Below are 20,751 nucleotides of genomic sequence, written 5' to 3' on the forward strand. Positions count from 1 at the left end.
ATATATATATACGTACATATACATATATATATGCAAGCGTAATTTATTCTCCAATGATTGAAGGGTACCCTTAAATGGGCTGGCTACACTTCTGGCAGAGGCCACAGAATTATGGTCTCACTTGGCTTGCCAGGTCTTCTCAAGCACAGTATATCTCCAAAGTCTCGGTGAGGCCCAATATTTGAAGGTCGTACTTCACCACCTCATCCCAGGTCTTTCTGGGTCTACCTCTAGGGTGTGACACTTTTTCACACAGCTATCCTCATCCATTCTCGCCAAGTGACCATACCAGTGCAATCATCTCTCTTGCACACCACATCTGATGCTTCTTAAGTCCAACTTTTCTCTCAAGGTACTTACACTCTGTCATGTATGCACACTTACATTACACATCCAGCGGAGTATACTGGCTTCATTCCTTGCAAGCTTACGCATGTCCTCAGCAGTTACAGCCCATGTTTCACTGCCATGTAGCATGGCTGTTCACACACATGCGTCATACAATCTACCTGTTACTCTGAGCGAGAGGCCCTTTGTCACCAGCAGAGGTAGGAGCTCTCTGAACTTTTCCCAGGCTATTCTTATTCTAGCAGCTACACTTTCAGAGGATCCACCCCCACTACTAACTTAGTCACCTAGGTAATGGAAGCTATCAACTACTTCTAGTTTTTCTCTTCACATTTTCAGTGTTTATTGCTCCTGAGCATCTGCCACATACAAAAACTATCTTCCTAGTTAGCATTCCTTTAATATTGCTGCATCTCTTATGTGTCCAGAGCTTACACTAGGTACATTGTATGGAGTTTCTACCTACATCTTTTCTACAGATCGAGCAGGGCCATCTACCTGAAGGGGTCTGTGGTTTGTCTGCCTTCCTACTTATTAAGACTCTGGTTTTAGCTTGGTTGATTCTACACAACTGGTACTTAATTTATCGAATCCGAAAGGATGAAATGCAAAGTCGACCTTGTACCCTTGCTAATATTAAAAGAAATATTGAAGGTATCATTTTTCTTAGTTTATTTACATACAAGTATGAAATATGTTCAAATTTTCCCAAGGAAGTGAAACGAAATACTTCTGAAATCCGTGTCTGGTGCTTCAGAACCAATCTCTGACTTACAGATATAATCATCATCATCATTACCATCACCAATGTCATCATCATTGTCGTCATCATTACCACCACCACCACCACTATCATCATCATTATAATCATTTAATGTCTGCTGTCAATTTTCAAAATATTTGAAAAATCTAACTTTCTACTTGATTCAAAATGAGCCAAAAACTTTATCAATATTTATAAATATTTTTAGGCTACTTTTATTTCCGTCTCCAAGTCAAGAAATTAATCAATTTTTCAAGTCTTCTTATCTAGTCTTATGAAGTCATTAACTCCTATATAATGCAGTTAAGTCTGTGAAACATTTCAAACCATCGAAGGGAATGGTATTTGTGAAACAGAGCTGCTCTGTGAATAGAGAGATTACATGCTGAAATTGAATTAAAAATTATAATTTTAAAAATAGACAGAAACATATATTGGTTTGTAAATCATTTTATGACTGGAAGAGAGAGAGACAGAGAGAACAGGATAAAATTTTCCTGCATGGCTTCTCTCCCTTGAAAAGAGGCAGCACAACCAATGAAAACGAGTTTAAACACACACATACATATGAATGCATGCATTCATTCATATATATATATATATATATATATATACACATATATATATACACACACATATATATATATGCATATGTGTATATATGAATGCATACACACACATATATATATATATATATAGGTGCAGGAGTGGCTGTGTGGTAAGTAGCTTGCTTACTGACCACATGGTTCCTGGTTCAGTCCCACTGCGTGGCACCTTGGGCAAGTGTCTTCTGCTATAGCCTCGGGCCAACCAAAGCTTTGTGAGTGGATTTGGTAGACGGAAACTGAAAGAAACCCATCATATATATATATACAAGGCTGAGTCAAAAAGTAATGCCATTTTGTTTAGGACAGGTATAATTCCCAACACAGGAACATGTATCATACATCAAAAGGAAGCTGGTCCTCTGTGGGTCACATCTCTACTTCTCACCATATTCACCGTTTCTTTCAATAGCAATGTTCCACCTTCGAATGAGAGCATGTATCCCTGCCCCATAAAATTCTGTTGACTGTTCTTTGAGCCACTTCTTCACTACCTCCACACTCACCAAATTTAGCGTCTTCAGACTATCATCTCTTCAGCGCCATGAAAGAGGGTTTGAGAGGCAAACATTATTCCAATGACGAGGAAGTGAAAACTGTAGAATGTACTAAGCAGAAACAACTTCTGCTAAGCATTTTGTCTTAAATGCTAACGACTATGCCAGCTCACTAATTTACTGTGTTGATAAATAATGCGAAGAAAATATTAGCAGTTCAATATTTTAGATTTTAGCTTCATTAAAATCTAATCATGAAATAAAAATTGAAATATTTAAACAATTTTATGATTAAAATAGTTTTCATTCCCTTATAAGGGCTTACTAAACATGAAATACTTTAAAATTGATTTTTTTTCTTTCTGCATGTTATTCAGCATTCTGGCAGTTTTAATGAGCTTATTAGCAGCTATAATAAACCAAAATTGTAAAAAAAAAAAAAATATATATATAATAAAAAAATGAATAATTAAAATATAAATCTGTTTTAATTTTGAAACTTAAAATATTTCGTTTCAGTATTTGAGGCTTATTAAGATAGAAATATTGGATAAATATGTTTTCACCTTTAACTCCAAGTTCTAATAAACCGTTTCTCAGTCATTTGCCCGATTCCATTGCTTCCTTCCATCTGCAAAAACAGATTTCAAAGTAAATTGCAAAATCTTGATTTACTGTGGAATTGGTGGTGTTGTTGCTGTTGGTGTTATTGTAGTAGAAGTTGTTGTTGTTGTTGGTGGTGGTGGTGGTGCTGCTGTTGTTGCCTTTAATGTTGTTGTTGTTGAGCCTGAGGTCAGCCTTGATCCAGGAGATCAATAACGAAAGACCCTTTAGCCATTCCAGCCATGACCATTACATCTATTTCTCTATCTAGAGTTACATTGCCCAATAAATCCTTCACTATAGCAGAATGTGACACAATGGACATTTAGCTGCTATTTCTCCCATTAGCTTAAGCCCATGTATGTGTGTGCATGCATGTGTGTGTGTGTGTGTGTGTGTGCATTTGACCCTGTATGGTTGGTATCTGACTCCATTCTCTCAAAGATAATGAGAAGTGAAAAGCCCAAACCTGGCTCAGCCATAAAACGATTGCAAGGCAGCGTCACCAAAATGTTCTGGTGCCTGGTTCCTGCTAGGATTAAACTGAAATAAATGCGAGAGTAGTTCAATATGTAATTTGCTCAGTCATATAAACGAGCGTGTGCGTTTGGTGTAATTAAATGAGGGAAACTATCTTTTAATCATGTTTAATTTAACATGCAAATGAAAACCTTTTAATCAGTTTAGCCCTTCTTAAACCATTCCTGGTTCCATGTTAAAAACTTCCTGTTTCAAATGGATTGAAATTAAAACCCTTCATTAAAATTTCATGTTAATTTATGTTTGAAACCCCAGCTTAATAATGACAAAAGTTATTTTACTAAATTATGCATTATTTTCAAAATTATTTGAATTAAATGCAATGTATTTCAACAGAAATATTGTAACAAAGCTGTGAATGCAAACTTGTTTGTTGTTTTTGTTGTTGTTTAGTCTCATGTCAGCCTTGATTGAGCTGAGTTCTGATCAAACACAAAGTCCTTTTTTTTTTTTCTAATTTAGACACAGTCTACCAAATCTACTCACAAGGCTTTGGTCGGCCCGAGGCTACAGTAGAAGACACTTGGGACTTTTCATCATATTTTTATATTTTTATATCGTTATAGGTCAAATAACTTTAAACTTTTAGTACGTTCCCCTAATTGCAGTGCCTTTTGTTGTTGTTGTTTAAGGCTTCCTCGGTCTTGGCCCCTTCTTGTTATATATTTGTTAATCTGGATAAAAACAGTAAGGTTTATTTCTTTGTTTTTATTCATAAAGGAAACCAAGACCCTATTGCTGTTTATGTAATCAGCAATTTACAAGTTTGATATTAATTGGTTTTTCTTTAATTACTTTTCATGCGTTTTGTACAAAAAGAAAACCCCAAAAATACTCAGACTTTTCATCTTTTTTTTAATCTCAGTAAATATTATTTTTAAACTTGATAAAGATTGACCCAATTTTGGCCAGACAGACACATCCATGGGTCACAGTACAACATCATCCATATATCTCAATTAGGGTGGCTAATTAGCTTTGTGATGCTAATTATGAAACTGCTAACTGAACTTTTGTTTTGTTTTTTCCAACCAAATGACATATAAAAGCAATTTAAGCCATAAACATTTTTATCTTTCTATATAAACTGATGGACATTATTACATGTTTACTTCATGATTCTCTTATCACTACTTTGGCAAGTAGAGTGAAGTTTAGGCTCTTACTGATGAGGTCATCATAAGACTGAAACATGAAGACTTACCAAATATGCCCTGTACTTACCAAAAGATTCAAATTGATATTAGGAACCTAAGTTTCTCCTTCTGACTTATCATCATCATCATCATCATCATTGCTGCTATTGTCATTGTCGACATTCATGATGATGATGATATTGATGATGATACAGGATGGTAATAACAATAAGGTAAGTCAGAATGAATGAAGGAATTGTTTTCCTTAATTTATTTCTGTTCAAATACAGAAAGTTTTGCTTCATCATTGATTCATTTAACAGCTTTTTTTTTGTTTGTTTTTGGAACCAAACACCTGTAATAAGCAAGAATAGATGTATAGTGTGATTTTCATGAGATTTAGCTGTTATTTCTAATAAATAGAGTGGCAGTGTATAGACGATGTTTCTGAGGTCTGCCTTTATGGAGCCCAAGGGGTAGAGAGCTGGGGGTGACTCCAGCCATTTTATCTGGCATCCGGTGCAGCCGAACTGAGATGTCTTTGAACACCCTGTTGGGGGTGGATTTGTTTCTCATCCAACCTTCTCGGCCAACAGAGTGTATATATATTGGCAGATGGTGCCAAAGTGCTTCTTCTGAGAGGGTTCCTCCTCCACCCCAACCCCATGGGCTCAGACAGGCTACAAGAGAAGAGAACAGCTTTGGCAATTAGAAAACTATACAACTGCCATCATCATCATCATCTACTTTGTTTCACTGACCCCAAAAGGGTGAAAAGCAAAGTCAACATCGATGGAATTTGAACTCTGAATGAAAAGAACGAGAAGAAATACTGCTGAACATTTCGTCCAATGTGTTAATGCTTCTGCTGACATGTTGCTTCCAACAAATACAATAAAATTAATAACAACATTAACACAGAAATAGTTATGGCAATATAAAATAAACCACATCATCATCATTATCATCATCATCATCACTAAAAGGGCAACAACAACAACAACAAACAATAACAGTATCGTAGTGTGAAGGATCTCAGAGCTTAATTTGTAGAGCTGCAATCCCACCCTTTGACCTCTGAGCTCAGCCAAATCCCTACACTTCTCTTACCAAAGCAGCACCCTGCCATGAACATCTTTGCATTTTCAGACTCTTACACAGACGGACTGCCGACCCTTTCACTTCCCCCACCACGTCATCCATATTTACACCCATCCCCACCCGACAAACTAATTTCTGGAAAATGAAAACAACAACTCAAAATGACATTAAAAACACATACACACACACACACACATACATCAATATATATATGGTACATGTCTTTGTGTGTATATATATATATATATATATATATATACATATATACTTTTTTTCTGAGTAACACCTTAGTGTTTGATGCTGTAAAATTTGTTCCACTTAATAAGATTTATTACTTTCTAATCATCTGACATGAGCTGGAGTCATTCTGTTTGTTTTTTGCTTCAATAGGCTTAATGAAACAGTTTGAAGTTTCCCAATTATCCTTCAGTGTTTTCACATTAAAAGGGAAAGGATAATATATATATATATATATATACACACACACACACACACGGTACTGTGTGTGTATATATATATATATATATATATATATATATATATATATACACCCCCTTGTATATATGTATGTATATGACAGGCTTCTTTCAGTTTCCATCTACTCAATCTACTTACAAGGCTTTGGTTGGCCCCAGGCTATAGTAGAGACACCGATCCAAGGTGCCATGCACTAGGACTGAACCTGGAACCATGTGGTTAGAAAGCAAACTTCTTACCACACAGCTACCCCTTGCTGAATGTAAAATTCTATTAGTTGATCCATGTGTTGTGTCGGTGGAAACTGTGTGGAAGCCTGTTAGATGCTCTATACTTGTAAGCTAAAGGTCCAGCGTTGTCATATTCATTCAGTGTGTGGATTACATTGAGGGCACATGGTGTCTATGGAATACTCAACCACAATAGTTTATAGCTATGAAGTTCAGTTGACTCAACAACTGGAATACTCAACAGCAAAACTGACAGAGACTGATTTCATTTGGTGGGAACTTCTGTGTGTGTGTGTGTGTGTGTGCATGTGTGTGTGTGTGCATGTGTGTGTGTACGCGTGTGTGTACGTATTGTGGTGATAGGTGAGTAGGTTATGTTCTCTTATCTAAGCAACCCAGTTGATTATGAAGGAGACAATTAAACAAGTGATAACATAGATTAATATCATCATCATCATCATCATCATCGTTGTCATTGTTGTTGTTGTTAAGTAATCTTAAGCATTTGGAAAATGCTAGTGTATTTATTGTTCATTTTAATTTCAATTTCCATTATTTACTTTAAGAAAATAAGGCTATAGTTCTGAGAAATATAACTTCTCGTATAAGGCAGCGAGCTGGCAGAATTGGCAGACGAGATACCGCTAAGCATTTCACTGGCGTGCTGACGTTTCTACCAGCTCGCCGCCTTATTTTAACAGAAATATCGTAACAAAAATATTCAAAGTCTGTGATCTTCCCATCTAGGAATACATTATCAAATGAATCTTTTTAAAGTTGAGAGGAATATGACTGCTATTTTTAGCATGTTAAGTGACCATGTAGAGACTCTTTCATTAACTCCTATATGTCATAGTGTCTCCCATAGGGATCATGTCCCCAGGCAAATGGCCACAGCTGTCTGCTGATACTATTAAGAAATACATTGTTGTAAGTTAGAATTTGTATTTTTAATGTTTTATTTGAAAGAATTTGTAAAATCATATTATTGTAAAATTTGTAAAATTATATTATATCATATGTAAAATCATATTCCGTCATATTTAAAAAAGTTTTTTTAAAAAGATGCATTGGCTAACGGAGTTTGTCTTCAGTTAGAAAAAGAAATATGACAGGATGGTCGTGCTTGGAATGCCTTTGATCAACCACCTCATCAAACTATCAAAGGTTCAAAGTAACGCATTCAAAACAATGTGAATAAAGTATTATATTTGACAGAGTAATCTGAATGCTAAAGGGTTAAATATTCATTATTTGGTGTCAAATGTTTCATCATACCAACTGCAACCTGGTCACTGACACGATTCTACTGAAACAGAATTTAAGCTAAGTTAAAAATCTTTGTGCATTTTCAAATGGCTAATATATATATGTCAGTCGTGCTGTAATTGTTTTACTTTCAACACACAGTCTCCAATCAAATCTCTTCTCAAACACATACGTCTCTGAAATGAAATATAAAGTTATAGAGTAAGCAGTCGAGATACGCTCTGAATACATATCTTCACCGAAACAGTACAAAGTATGTTTGATAATGGGAACATTTACGCATTTATTTAGCTTTGGCTAAGTCTCAGACTGATTCACTACAAATACATGTAAGTATGTATGTATGTATGTATGTATGTATGTATGTATGTATGTATGTATGTATGTATGTGTGTGTGTGTGTGTGTGTGTATATATATATATATATATATATATATATATATATATATATATATATATATATACACACATGCAGACACAATCATGTGTGTGTGTGTGTGTTCATTCTAACTTAAACCTCATTTGCTATGCAGATGGCATCTATCAGGAATTTATTGTCTGAGCAATTTCGTCAACAGTAGTGTTAATGGATTTCAGGAAGCATGGAATGGTTAAAGCATGCAATGTCCCAACGGCTAACGACTAATGTGGATCATAGAATTCCATGCTTCAAGAATTCTAAATGTGAGAAAATATTTCCAAAGGTCCCGTGTGTTGGTCCCAGTGCAAAGCAACCTCAGAGGAGCCGCATGGACCAAAACAATCAGGAGGCAGATGCACTTCCGCAATGCTGACAGTGCAAGAGATGTTGGATTCAAAATACCCAAAGGCAAAGTTGATCCTGATGGAATTTGAACTCAGAACGTTCAGTGACAAATGAAATGCTGGCTGCTAAGCATTTAGCCCAGTGTGTTAACAAGATTCTGCCACATTAAATATAGATTTTAAAAAGTAACCAAAATCATTGTTGGAAAGATTTTGCAGATTTGATGCGATTCTGCACACATTTTCTTTACCAAAGTTGAGTCTGCAACTTACTTTAGTGATCGGTCTCCATCCATCGAGTTACGACATGTAAAGAAATATGACATAAAACAACAATACTGCATTTTATAAAAAAATACAAAATATAAAAAGATGAAATGGTCATGACAGGAGTGTCGTTTGTGTTGATTTGTAACCCAAAGATATTAGGCAGAAACTTGGGTTGTGTAGAAGCATCCTGTCTTGAAATCTGTTAGTGTTTTCATTGGCAGAATGCTACAGAAACTGGATTAACTTAAAAGGATTAACTCAGAAAAATGGCATCTGGAAATATAAAGAGACAATGGGTGGGGGGTGGGGCTTGGATAAAAGCTGGAAATGTTGAGATTAAGATTTGGATCAATACACACTACGTTTAGGATAACTCATCTCATATACATATACACATATATATATATACAAACATAACTGTATATATCTAAGGACAAGAGACCCGCTTTGTGACATTGGGCAAATAATTGCTTTTTTTATTCTTTTTATATAAAACCTGAGAGAGAGAGAGAGGGGGGAAGCAAAGGGTTAGACAGCAAGGTTGAACATTCCCTTGTTGAATCTAATGTTTTACAGTGGGTGACAGGTGTGTGTTTGCACATGAAGTTGTTGGGGAACACACAGCATATTTCAATAGTGTTTGCACCAGATGGTGGCAGCAGTGGTCGTGGAACTGGTGGTGATGGTGTTAGTGGTGGTTATGGTGATGGTGGTGGTAGTGGGGCTTCGAACCCCCCTCCCCACCGATACAGTTTCAGAGTAAGAGAATGTGTGTTCTTTTAGGAGAGACAACTGAAAAGGAAAGGGGGAAAAAAAAGAAAAGGTGGGGTGGGGGTGAAAGTAGAAAGAAAAAAGAGAAAAGAAAAAGAAGGAATGCCCCAAAGAGCCAACAATTTTAGTTTCATTTCAGTTTCTATCCCATTTGGGGAAGACAAATGTTGCTGGTTAGAAGTTTCCAATGAGCCAGTCATGGGTCCTTGAGATGTCCAGTGGTAAGAGTGACAAGGGATTGCCTGTTTAACTTGGTGGAACAAATACCACACAGGGTAGTCTTATTTGGAAGTACTCATTTTTTTAGTTTTCTCAATAATGCTTGCATCTTCCAATGAAGTACATTGGAGAATGATATGCATAAGGGTGTAGGCATAGCTATGTGGTTAAGAAGCTTGCTTTGTAACAATGGGGTTCCAGGTTCAAACCCATTTAACAACATCTTTAGCAAATACCTCAAGTTCACAAATCCCTTATTACTGGACAGATCTTTGAGTCTGTTTAAGTTTACACCTGTCTAAAAATCACTGTTGCTTATACTGGCCTGCTTTGATAAAATGGTTTTTGCAGCCTGTAAATTATTTTTATTATTCATGATTAGCAGATGATGGGTTCAATTCTTGGACCAGGCGCAGCATGTGCTCTTGAGCAAATCATTTTATTTCATGTTGCTCACTCCACTCAGCTGTAAATGGGTGACACTCTATGGACAGACTAGCCCTCTGATCAGGGAGAATGTTGGCCTGCCCGACTAGCTGGTGGGGGTGGCACCCTTTGAAAGCTACAAAAATGATGGTAAGTGCATTGTGACCAGCGATGTGTAACAACAGCTGAAGGTCTGGTCAATTGAGTCATACCATGAATGCTGTGATATGTCACTGGAATTGTGACAGTCCCTGCTGAATGGGATTCTGGTTTGTCACGGGGACGACATAGCAGCTATCGTTGGAACTCATTGCAGCCGAGTGGACTGGAGCAACGTGAAGTGAACCCAACACACCGCCTGGTGCAGGAATCGAGACTATAAGCTTGCAATCAGGAAGATTGCCTTTGATCATAGATAAGCTCAATCAAGGTTGACCTAGGGTTTAACAACGACAACAACAGGCTATGAACTAGATGGCATTTACACCGGGGGGGGGGGGTTCTTTGTGTGTCATTCCCTTAAAAACAATAAAATGTGAAGAGATTGAGGAAGTGAAATGAGGAAAGGGATTTGAAGAACAAAAGAGGAAATGAAAAGAGAAGAACAAAATCAGTAATGGCGGCGGCGGCGGTGTTGGTGGCAGTGGTGGTGGTGGTGGTGGCAGTGGTGGTGAGAGCTGTATGAAGGAGAAGCAGAGAGGGGTTGGAGAAGAGAGAAAACAATATTGAAAGACAGAAAAGAGAAATAAAGGGAAAGAGAGATACAGAGATAAAGAGGGCAAAAGAAGATGAAGAGAAAGAACGGAATAAGGAAGAAACAATGTAAAAAAAGAAAAGGAGAATAAAGGCAAGAAATGATAGAGAAAAGGAAAAAGAAGCAGAGTAGGTGAGGGAAAGAGATGATTAGTGTAAGAGACAGAGAGGAAGAGGAACTATATGAAAAAGAGAGAGGGAGGAGGAGGAGAGGTGAAGGAAGAGAAGGGAGAATAGAACTGTACACGCGCGCACGCACACATGATCTAGGCGCATCAGTCTTACGCTATCTAAATACAACGCCTCCCTTTCTCCCATACTGACATGCACTTGAAATACAGGGTGCGGCAAAAAAAAACCTCCGATTTTTTGCAGGTTAACAAATGTTTCAACCACAAACACAATATAAACCAACATAAACAATAATGATAGCTAAGGAACAAACTGCAAGCCATTGGCTGCACGAAAGCATCATTATTATCAGTCTAACTTTCCTCACATTATGCTATTAGCTGTGTAAAATATGGGAGGTTTTTTTGTCGCACCCTGTAGTACACATAAAGATTAAAGTAAATGGATCTCTGTTAGTTTCGACGATGAATATTCCAGTTTAGTTTAGTGTCTGGGTGACTGAGTATTCCTAAAACACGTGTGTCCTTAATATAATCATTGAGAATGGGCATGACAATGTATAGGATGAGGCCAGCTCTTTAAATTACGGAGCAGACTTATTGATAGGCTTCCATGCAGTTTCTATCAACCCATTTTCACTCACAAGCTTTGGATTGATTGAAACTGTGGTAAGAGACACTTGCTGAAGATATCATACATTGGCATCAGACCCAGAATATCATGATTATGACACGGACTTCTTATAAGTTTCTACACTTTCCCCCCCAAAAAAGGTTTCTGATATTTCAAGCAAAATATTTCTCTCGTGGATTAAAAACAACGAAAAACTTTACCATTTTCCTCAAAGAAGGACTTTGTCTCAGACATCAGAACCTCTTCTCCAAGTTCTTTTATTTGTTTCAGTCATTTGACTGCGGCCATGCTGGAGCACCACCTTTAGTCGAGCAAATCGACCCCAGGACTTATTCTTTGTAAACCTAGTACTTATTCTATCGGTCTCTTTTGCTGAACCATTGAGGTACGGGGATGTAAATACACCAGCATCGTTAATCAAGCAATGGTGGTGGGGGACAAACAGAGACACACAAACATATATATACATATATATATATATAGATATATATATATATATATATATGATGAGCTTCTTTCAGTTTCCGTCTACCAAATCTTCTGAAAATGTTATGGACCATTCTTTGTGATGAAAATGTTACCATGTTGCGAGCCTGTGTCTGTTGCGAGAATGTTCTGCACACTTTGCTGTTTGAAGACCTGACTCTATACCCCAATGACACAACATCGTCAGACACACTGGGCTGTAACGCATGGACATAAAGACCTGTGCAAGGAAAACACTTTGGACATTCTCTTGGAAAACTTCACCGGTTACCACAATAATAGAAGAAGAAGAAGAATGCGGATAGAATCTGTTCAAAGACAACTGAGACCAACACACACGTTCTGATGTTGGCAGCAAGAACAAAAGGAAGCAAAGTAATAATGAAACACTAATAACATTAACCGATGTATTTACTGTAGAAATGTAGAGACAGTAAATATGAAGAAGCTTACAGTGGACCATGAAAACATGTCCAGGCTGTTTGTTGTTCAATAAACTGAGAGATTGTTGTCCAACATGAAAACAGGAAGGACATCTAGCCATAGAAACTCTGTCCCCAGTCAACCCATATCTGACCCCTGCAAGCATGTAACAACCAGCTCTAAATACGTCGATGAGGATAACGATCATGTTGATGGTGTAATGAAATCTACCGTCCATACACAGCGATTGGAAACTCGGAAGAAAACCTAGAATTTGAGAAAACAAGTGATGGCCTGCCTCAATAACGAATTAGTTCAGTTGGTGGAGTTTGTAGGAAAGTTTGGACCTTAATGGGTCCAATGGCAATTGAACTTATTGACCTTTCCTCCAAACTCTGAATTTAGTTTGTCAGGGAATAAATAATAATCCATTTGTCTGTGTGTCGGCACCAATATTTCTTGAATCTATTCGTTGTAGTCACCTTTTTTTACTCAACACTATCACACACATGCGCATGCACGCGCACACACACACACACATACAACAGATACGTACATACTCCTGTACATAAGTACTCTCTCACACACAGACGCACACACCAAGTACGTACACACACACAAGTATTCACATATGCAACAAGTACACACACACACGCGCACCAGTCTGCCCCTCACCCCCACCTCCACTTAACAACAGCCAGACACAATCTTCTACGAAGATGTCTCAACATTTTTCCTATCACATCTCTCACCCCCCACCCGTTCGCCACTGTCTCACACTTTTACTACTCCTACTGCTTCTCCACCACCTCCTCCTCCTTCCAGCCAGCCATAACAGATACATACTCATGCATACATACAAGCACACATGCACACACTACTGTCACGAACTTGATTGACGCACCATACCACCTTTCAAACTGCTTCTACAGATCTCTCTCTCTCTCCTTCCCTTTCTTTCTCTCTCTCCTTCCCTTTCTTTCTCTCTCTCCTTCCCTTTCTTTCTCTCTCTCCCCCTCTCTCTAAGCGTATGTGTGTGTGTGCGTGCGCATGTTCTTATATACAATTGCATATATTGAAATATTCGTATATATGTATGTAGACATACTTATATTTGTGTGTTTGCACACACACACACACATAAATATACAGGGTGGTGCAAAAGTAGGTATACGTCATCATCATTTAACGTCCGTTTTTCATGCTGGCATGGGTTGGACGATTTGACCAGGGTCTGGGAAGCCAGGAGGCTGCACCAGGCTCCAATCTGATCTGGCAAGGTTTCTACAGCTGGATGCCCTTCCTAATGCCAACCACTCCAAGAGTGTAGTGGGTACATTTTATGTGCCACCGGCACAGGAGGCACTGGCATCAACCACGTTCAGATGGTGCTTTTTATGTGCCACCGGCACAGGAGCCAGTTGGGTCAGGGGAAGGCTGGTATCGACCACGTTCAGATGGTGCTATTTACGTGCCACTGTATATTATTATTATTATTATCATTATTATTATTATTATTTATTATTAAGGGCAGCACATTGTCAGAACCATGAGAAGAAAATTCTTTGCAATATTTTTTTCTGCAGCTATTTGTGTGACTCCAGCCAAAGTAAACTTTGTTTGCCATCTTTCCAAGGTTCATAAAAGAAAGTACCAGCCAAAACATGTGTGTGTGTGTGTGTGTTTGTGCGTGTGTCTGTGTGTGTGATGTGTATGTATGTATATGTGTGTGCCCATGTATACGTGTGTGTTTGTGTGTGTGTATACATTTCACACTTGAACACTTATCCTTTATCCTCTATCAATAAACTATCAACATATTTCACTGCCTTTGATGCTATTTATCATCATCATCATCATCATCATCGTCATCATTATTATCATTATTATTATCGTTGTTATTATTATTATTATTATTATTATTATTATTACTATTATTATTTAATGTCTCTTGCCATAGAATTGTTTTTCCTGTCAGAGAATCGGTTATCAGGAATGCAGAAATATGGCTGAATCATTTGTTGAGGAACTGCGTACAACGTTGGTAATAAACGAGGAGGTTGTTAGGTACTTTAACAAGTTAGTTCCATTAGTTGAAGATAATATGAAATGAAAAAAAAAAGAAAGAAAAAAAAAGAAAGAAATTATGTAATGTAACGGGAAAAAAGAATATTTCCATGAGGAGAAAAATAAGAACAACCACAACAAGATGGATAACAACAACAAAATAGATTGAAAGCTGGAAACATTCATAGCAATGTCTCTGATGCAGACAGTTCATGATGATGATGATGCTGATGATGATAAGGGGACTGCTTGTCCCCACTGATCTTTGTACTGTGCTTGATACCACTAACACTGATTCTCAGGAAAGCAAAAGCTCGGTATGTATTCAAAAGTTGCCAACAAAAAAGTCAACCATTTGTTATTCGTGGATGACCTCAAACTTTATGGTAAAGATGAAGCCTAAGTCAGTTCCCTTGTTGATATGGTGTATACCTTCAGTGCTGATATCAGAATGGAGTTCGGACTGAGAAAGTGTGGTATGTTAGTCTTGAAGAGAGGCAAAATCAAATGTATGGATGGGCTATCGATACCGTTGGGGTAGATGGGCTAAAGTACTTGGGGATACTGGAAATGGATAAATAATAAATAATAATAATAATAATGATAATGAGACAGACTCTAGTAAAGATTGTTTGCCAACATAACATGGTAGTCCTGGTTTAGGACGAATGTTGCTATAATTTAGCCCCAGGAGACATTGTCTCCAGCTGACTATATGACACGATGTGTCCTTATATTTTCAAACAAGGGAATCTAGCACCTCAACTCAGATACACATATCTGTGTATCGCGATTTCCGGGTTATTTCCCTTCATCAGCACTGATATTGTTTTGAGCTGATTGGGGGTGCTGGATTCCCTTGTTTCAAAATATAAGGTCACATCGTGTGGTATAGCCAGCTGGAGACTATGTCTCCTGGGGATAAATTACAGCAACATTCATCCTAAACCAGGACTACCATGTTATGTTGGCAAACAATCTTTACTCCAAATTACTGTTGCTGAATATCTCTTGTTGTGAGATTTACAAATAGTAAATTACTGAAATTTTAGTGTGTTCATGCCCAGAGAAGCAAGATGTTCAAGATATAGTGACTGATGGAGGATAATCATTTGGCTGTTAGATGTCTTTGCATATTCAGCTGTTTATTACTAAACCAACGAAGGGGAGTGAAATGTCAAAATTGGTAAAAAGTCTTGTGTTCTGAGTAACCTTTCTATTTATCCTATTACAAGAACATTACTCATAATTGCTATAATTTTTGAAACATTCAGCTGGTTACTGTGTCTCTGTTAACGACCTCATAACGGTTTCTTTTGCAACCAGAAATCAATAAATTCTCTTCAAAGTTAAACAAACTTGTGGATAACATTAAAGATAAAAGCTGCAACACGAGTCTTCCAGTTTAATTCATACTAAAAGTGACTCACCAAGAGATTCTAGTGACTTGTTACTGCTGTTTATTATTGTTTAGCACCTGGTCAACCATGATCAAGCAACACCTCTGATCAAAACCATTCCAGCCATGACCATCCTGTCTTTTTAGGGATGGCAATAAGGCTACATTATCCAATATATCTTTTTCATAATCTAAGATAATAGGGAGGTGGTGAACTGGCAGAACCATTAGGGGGCTGGGCAGGGTCCTTGGCAGCATTTCTTCCAGTTCTTTGCATTCTGAATTCAAATCCCCTCTGGGATCAGTTTTGCCTTTCTGGGATCGATAAAATAAAGTACCAGACAAGTATTGGGGTCAATGTAATTGACTGTCCCCTTCTTAAAATAGCTGGCCTTGTACCGAAATTTGAAACCATTATTATTAAAAAGTTGGTGAATTGGCAGAACTGGTAGAGCACCAGACGAGATGCCTTGTGATATTTATTGTGGCTCTTTATATTCTGAGTTCAAATCACACTGAGGTCACCTTTGCCTTTCATCTCTCAGGGGTCCATAAAACAATGATAATGATGCTGCTGCTGCTGTTGCTGCTGCTGCTGATGATGATGATGAGATGGAGGAGGAGGAGGAGGAGGAAGAAGAAGAGGAGGAGGAGGATATACTGCTCTCTCTGGAAATTCTCAGCCTGCTCTATCACCACCACCACCACCACCACCACCACCATCATCATCATCATCATCATCATCACCACCACCACCACCACCATCATCGTCGTCATCGTCATCATCGTCATCACCACCACCGTCATCACCATCATCATGAGGTCAGTTCCCAATCCTCTCCATTTTTCTTCCAAGCAGATAAATCCTAAACATCTCAGTCTCTGAGATGATCTGATGTTAATAAGATCGTTAAGTCTTCCCTTCCATTAACCTCATCAGCAGAGATCTAATTGCACAACTGCTGTTTTTTGATCTGGTTTGATCTGCAAGCGTCATCAGATCTCTCACTTCTCAATGGAGTATCAGACGCCATCCCCAACAAGGTTACACTTTAACCTTGACACTTAAACTGCCAAACTTTCACCTCACAAATGTACTAACAACAACAACAACAACAACAACAACAACAACACCCAGTCACTAGACAAGACAGGCAACACCTCACTCTCTTCCTCTCTCTCTACCCTCCCTCACCCCTCACCCTATATCAATCTGTGAGCAGTGCATAATAATAATGATGATGATGATGATATAGTATATATATATATATATATATATATATATATATATATATATATATATATATATATATATATATACATACATATATGTATTATATATATATATATACATACATATATGTATTATATATATACATATATATATATATATATATATATATATATATATATATATATATATATATATATATATATATATAGGGAGAGAGAGAGAGACAGACAGACAGATAAGTAGATAAATGAAGTTAAGTTCTTTTAGTCGATTATTTATTATCATTATTATTATTATTATTATTATTATTATTATTATTATTATTATTATTATTATTATTATTATCATCATCATCATCATTTTAGACATTTATTTTATTAAGTAATTTCTAACCATGCAGGTACATACATACATACATACTTACATGCACACACAAACACACACACACGTACACATGCATGTGTGTGTGTATGTATGCACATGCACACATGAATGCATTCATACATGCACACATAAATACACATATACATATATATACAATTACATACATATATCATCATTATCACCATCATCATCATCATCATCATCATTTAATATCTGTTTTCCATGCTGGCATGGGTTGGATATATATATATATATATATATATATATACATATATATATATATATATATATACACACACACACTCATAAATATATATATATACATACATACGTACACACACACAGAGTTATAGGTAAGATCTTGTTATGTAAATGATATTGAATAATACACAAGTGCAATTAACAGCTCAAGTGTGAAAAAAATAGGTGTGGGGAGCAGAGGATGTTGGGGGTGCTGGGGGTGTAGAGGGGTGATGCGGAGGTGTGGTGGTGGTGGGGAATATAGTACAATCTGTGCTCTAATAGTTAGCATTTTTGTCTGGTAATGCAGAAACATTTACCTCGGTTTCTAGCAGGAGATTACTCTTGTTGCTCATAAATACTCTACAATACGCATGTGTATGTGTGTACACGAGTGTGTGTGTGTGTACGTGTGTGTGTGTGTGTGTGTACGTGTGTGTGTGTGTGTGTGTATACAAACATGCATTTACACATGCTTACATACATACATGCATATGTACATACACACGCATACTCGCATGCATACTTGCTCATATATATACAGACAGACAGACAGACATTCGGACATTCCAATGATGGAGCTTTGTATCTTCGTTAGAAGCCAACTCCTTCCTCAGCGGAAGAAATTAAATAATCAAAAACAGAACAGAACATAAACGCATGCATGCGTGTGTACATACATGCATATATAAACGTATATATATACATATATATCTTCTACACATGTGGGAAATTCTGTCTGTGCGTGTGTTTGTGGGGTTGTTGCCTAACTCCTCCTACTTCGTTTTATCGATTTTGACACGTGAGTAGAACTCATGTCTGGAAACCTCATGGCATACTCAGATTGTTGGAAAAAAATATCGATAATAGGGCCCCTGGAAGGGATCCTTATATATATACTAAAAAAAAACATGCATAACCTCTGCAAGAGTGGAAGTATGTTCACACAGACCAATATATACTTTTCTACTCTAGGCACAAGGCCCGAAATTTTCAGGGAGGGGGATAGTTGATTAGATCGATCTGAATACACAACTGGTACTTAATTTATCGACCCCGAAAGGACGAAAGGCAAAGTCGACTTTGGCGGAATTTGAACTTAGAATGTAAAGACAAATGAAATACCGCAAAGTATTTCACTCGGCGTACTAACATTTCGGCCAGCCTGCCACCTTACACAGACAAATATATATATGCAAATATTTACAACTTCTGCATTCAGAAATCCTGAGAAATGTCTTGACTCAAACAAAAGAAGCTTTGTCATTTTGTTAGCGACCAGCTTGAATTCTGTGAAGAACAACTTACGTAAATCTCAAAGAAAAATAAACATAAATAAAAACATAAAAATGTTTTCTTGTTTACGGTAAAAACATGTTCACCTATTACATAAGTGATTGCACACGATAGTATAGCCACACAGATACAAATAGCTACACATACTCACATATATATAAGCTTAGAGTTATGCATATATATATATGTATATATATATACATGTATTAATTCATACTTGCAGATTCACAAATTCCTGGGGTTCTCTTGACTCAAAGAAGTCCTGTCATTCATTGCTCATGGCTGGCTGGAATCCTGTGAAGAAGAATTTAAAGAAATATCAAAACACACACACACACGTTTGCTGATGTGTATACACATACATGCATGTATGTGTACATATGTAATGTACAGGGAAACATACATACTTATATACATGCACACATACATATATGCATGTCAATATGTAGTTGTATATATTTAACATGCACACACACACACAAATATGTCAGGTGTTGCTGCTGAAGAACATGAAAGCATTCGATTCTGTTTCCCCACTGGTAAGTGGTGAAAACTCTTCAGATTATTAAAGTTCCAGAGACCATCATCCCAGCCACAGACAACCTGGCTCCATTCTGGGTCATCGTCCTCAAGTTACATCCAGGGATAGGATTGTCACTGATAGCCCCCACCCCCACCCCACCGTGTCATAGCAAAATGGTGGAAGGAGACATGCTGGCAAGCTACAGTGATATTGATGAGAATAGCTGGGAGGTTTCAGGAGCTGGTTTGGTAACCACATGGGTTTGGGTTCAGTTCCACTGGGTGATACCATGGGAAAATGCCTTCTACTATTGCCTGGGCTGACCAATGCCCTGTCAGTGAATTTACTAGACGGAAACTGTGTAGAAGCCTGTGTGATAAGTAGCTTGTTTACCAACCACATGGTTCCAGGTTCAGTCCCACTGCATGGCAGCTTGGACAAGTGTCTTCTACTATAGCCTCAGGCTGACCAAAGCCTTTTAAGTGGATTTGGTAGACGGAAACTGAAAGAAGCCCGTTGTGTATGTATATATATATATATATATATATCTGCAGCCTCTGGCTCATGAATCCTCAGTCAAACCATCCAACCCATGCCAGCATGGAAAGCAGACGTGAAATGATGATGATGATGTATATATATGTGTGTGTATGTGTTTGTCCCCATCACCATCGCTTGACAACTGATACTGGTGTGTTTACGTCCCCGTAACTTGCCTCCCTAATGATGATGATGATGATGATAATGACAATGATGATGATGAGGATGATGATGAGGAGGAGGAGGACGACGACGACGACGATGGTGATGATGATGATGAAGTTTAAATGTTCGTATGTAAAATCAAAATAATAAAAATGTTATCGAAAACTAAGAGAAATACCAGAGACTTTCAATGTAGAATAAAACCAATTTATGCCAATGGCTTCTGACACGTAGCTTTATATTTCTCATCAGCTTAGTTCTTGTCAACTGTTTTTTGCTGTAGCACAAATATAAATAGGTTTTATGGTGGTCCACATAAACACAAGTGCCGGCAATTGGCAAGACTTGGTGAGAATATGCTCAGATGTTACAGAGTATCATAAGACACAGAAACGGAGAGGGCAAATGAATGACAAATGCATTAAGGGGAGGGGGAGGGAAGAGAAAGAGCAAGAC

General features: G+C 37.5%; 1 long non-coding RNA gene across 1 annotated transcript; it reads right to left on the minus strand.

Annotated features, from left to right (window-relative positions):
* Positions 1-4,736: 4,736 nt before the first annotated feature.
* LOC106877553 (uncharacterized) lies at positions 4,737-20,604 on the minus strand. Its single transcript, XR_008266325.2, has 3 exons — positions 20,474-20,604; positions 19,285-19,361; positions 4,737-4,847 (listed from the first exon to the last, which is right to left on the minus strand). It is a non-coding gene; the product is annotated as an uncharacterized LOC106877553 (long non-coding RNA).
* Positions 20,605-20,751: the final 147 nt, after the last annotated feature.

This window comes from Octopus bimaculoides, chromosome 20 (genome assembly GCF_046866305.1).
Source record: "Octopus bimaculoides isolate indiv1 chromosome 20, ASM4686630v1, whole genome shotgun sequence".
NCBI lineage: Eukaryota > Metazoa > Mollusca > Cephalopoda > Octopoda > Octopodidae > Octopus > Octopus bimaculoides.